The 3,449-nt window shown below is 37.2% G+C and overlaps 1 pseudogene; it reads left to right on the top strand.

Moving 5' to 3' along the window:
• Nucleotides 1-2,159: 2,159 nt before the first annotated feature.
• The window catches only part of LOC106339801, a 3,775-nt pseudogene continuing 2,485 nt past the window's right edge, over nt 2,160-3,449 (top strand).

Here is a 3,449-nt window from a genome sequence, read left to right as displayed (position 1 = left end):
ACACTTAGCCTAAGGACCCAACGGTCGCGAGTCACCTATGCCCAAAGAGCACTGACCGACCAAACGGAGTGAATCTTTAACCTTTTCTCGACTAAACGCGTAACGGATTAGCTACCCATTTACTCGATTGTCTTTGAGAAAACGGACGAAAGAACCTTCCACTCTTAGATTCAGTTTCTTGTTTTCAAAGTAGAAAAATGCACCTAGACGTTATCTCAATCGAAACACGACAGGAGCTGAACAAAGTCCCTTAGCGGGTTGTGTCGTTATCTATTTGCAAAAGCCAAAGGTCAGAAATCTATTGTTTCTCGGCGAATATATCGTGAGACTCTAAAGATAACTGAAATTTACTTAGACAAATTGCAAATACAGATAACGAACACAACAACCCACAAATCTAAAGTCTGCTTAAAATCTAAAATTGGAAAAACGTGTTTTTACGCCAAATTTGGAAAAACGTATTTTCACGCGAAAATCACAAAAACATGTTTTCACGCCAAAACCCCAAAACACATTTTCCGCTAAAACACAAAAACACGTTTTCCCGCAAAAATTGCAAAAACGTGTTTTCCCGCCATAACCTGTTTTCCCGCAAAAATTGCAAAAACACATTTTCACGCTAAAACCCCAAAAACGTGTTTTTCCGCAAAAATCGTAAAACTCGTTTTCCCGTTAAAATTGCAAAATATCGTTTTTCCGTCAAAATGAAAAATCTTCTTTTCTCGCCAAAGCCAAATTTTTTTGTTTTCCTGCCAAAACAAAAAAAAAACGTGTTTTCCCACCAAAACCGAAAATCTCATTTTCTCGCAAAAACTGCAAAAATGTGTTTTCCCAACAAAATCGCAAAATCTCGTTTTCCTCCCAAAATCGAAAAATCTCATTTTCCCGCCAAAACTGCAAAAACACATTTTTCCGTCAAAATCGCAAAATCTCGTTTTCCGGCCAAAATCGAAAAATCATGTTTTCCCGCCAAAACCGCAAAAACGCGTTTTCCCGCCAAAATAGCAAAATTTTGTTTTCCGGCCAAAATCGAAAAACCCGTTTTCCCGACAAAACCGCAAAAAACGCGTTTTCTGGTCAAAATCGCAAAATCTCGTTTTCCGGCCAAAATTGAAAATCTCGTTTTCCCGCCAAAACCGCAAAAACGCTTTTTCCCGCCAAAAATGCAAAAACGCTTTTTCCCGTCTAAATCGCAAAATCTCGTTTTCTGGCCAAAAATCGAAAAGTGCATTTTCCCGCTAAAACCAAAAAATCTTGTTTCCCCCCCCCCAAAACTGCAAAAAAACTCGTTAATTTTGAAATAATTATAATGTAAATATATTAGATTAAATAATTAAATATAATATAGTTAAAATTAATATCAAATATATGGTTAAATCAACGCAAGGGTATTTTGGTAATTTGTTTACTAAACTCATTTAGATGGAAATGAAAATAAAGAAACAAACATAAGATTCATTTAGATGATTCATCTAGATGAGCTATTTGGATTGACAAACAAACAGTCATAAAAATCTGAATGGATCATCTAAATAGATCATACAAATGAATCATCTAGATGGAGATGACAAATGGTGAAACAAACAGCCTCCAACGCCATTTTTTTTAGAAAGTATCAATACAAGAGCAAAAGACTCACCTTTCTTCTCTATTTAAAGTCTACTGTTAGATTCAACAGTCACAATGATACAAGCTCCAATGGTAGAAGGAAGCTTGACATTATGAGCGAGAACACAAGAATTGAGAAGAAGAAGATAAAAAAAAAAAAAAGATAGAATGTTTACAATTTTCTTAATGAATCTGATTTTGTTAGGTACTATGTTTTTATAACGAACAGTGTTTTTACTCGTTAAACTGTTAAGGTTGTTATCCGACGTGGCACTCAGCAGCTCGTCCCCTCGATGATGTGTCCTTCTCTGTTTATCTGTATCATGAAGTTACTTGCCTCTGAAGGTAAAGAAAAGAAATTGATCAAAATATTACCTTTCTGAAGATTTTTTTTCTGAAGGTATTTAGATATTAAAATTGCAAAACTTACATATCGTGGGTCCCAAGCATATCCAAATACGATTCTTGCCGTGTGAAGTACTTGGTCAAGTTGCGATATTTATTTATTATGGGAGAAAGACTATTTCCACAGTGATGTCATCACTGAAAATACCATTGCTTTCTAAATAAAATAATGTCCATTTAGCAAACGTGGTGGAGTTAACCAAACACCATGATTGCGTCTACATTCATTTTGATCCCAGAGAGTTTCTGAGATACCAAGAGATCTGTGATGAGAGGAGCTAGAGAAGAGACGGTGGCGTGGAGATACTTTAGCAGAGATGTTGTGCCGTTTGCTGCTATGTTTACGGTGGAGTGTACAACTGTTGGAGCGAACACACTGTACAAGGCTGCATCTCTAAGAGGATTGAGCTTCTATGTCTTTGTCTTTTACTCATATCTTGTTTCGACACTTCTCCTTCTCCCGCTTTCCCTCATCTTTGGAAGGTAGTCTTGATCTCTTCATCCACTCTTTACCCCGTATGCTCTTTTCAAGAATATTTAATTACTTTGAATTATGCAGGTCAAGAAGATTGCCTCCAGCCAAGTCTCCTCTGTTCTTCAAGATTTTCATACTTGGGCTTCTTGGGTATTAGTGATACTACACCTGCGTCTTGATGAAAGGGCATTTCTGGTTTTTGTTTTGTTAACTTTTGTGAAACAGGTTCATGTCGCAGATAGCTGCTTGTAAGGGTATAGAATACAGTTCTCCTACTCTCGCTTCTGCTATCAGCAACCTCACGCCAGCTTTCACGTTCACCAACTTCAGGTTTTACCTTGTTCCCACAGTTATTAACCATACGAAATATCAAGACTAGTAGTCTAGACGTGACACCAGTGGATCCAAAAAAAATAGAAGAAAGTACAGATAACTTCTCATGTTATATACCATGAAATACAAAGTAAAATTTGAAGTTCTTGTATTAGAGGTCACAGAGTCCATAATACAAGTTTAACCTTATGGAAATTGTTTCCACTGGATGTCGAACTCTTATTCGGATGAAAATGTGGACAAGAGTTAACCACTAGGCTAAAGAAAATATTTATAAAATGTGGCCGAATGTACTTAATAAAACACACGGCCGCAAGCGGGTGCTTCATTGGCTTCATGCAAGGGCCGGCACTGGCTACAAGTCGGGTTTAAGTGAGGTCTGTGTTAAAACACGTTTTACGTGTTGGTCGGCATGGACGGTGACGGCATGGACGGTGAGCTGAAATTGTTGACGTTGGTTTTGTCAAAGATTGTGAGCTCACCAAACACCTTCTTCATGCTTATAAAAAGGAGAGCTGAGGTGAAGAGGAAAGACATCCCAAACAAGAAAAACAAGAAAGAAAAGAGAGAGAACGAGAGAAGAGAAGAGAAGAGGAAGAAGAAATTTTTTTTTTTTTTTTTCAAAAAA

The sequence above is a fragment of the Brassica oleracea genome, chromosome C4 (genome assembly GCF_000695525.1).
Source record: "Brassica oleracea var. oleracea cultivar TO1000 chromosome C4, BOL, whole genome shotgun sequence".
NCBI classification, from domain to species: domain Eukaryota; kingdom Viridiplantae; phylum Streptophyta; class Magnoliopsida; order Brassicales; family Brassicaceae; genus Brassica; species Brassica oleracea.
The sequence above is the reverse complement of the archived record's forward strand: the minus strand, read 5'-3'. Positions and strand labels throughout refer to the sequence as shown.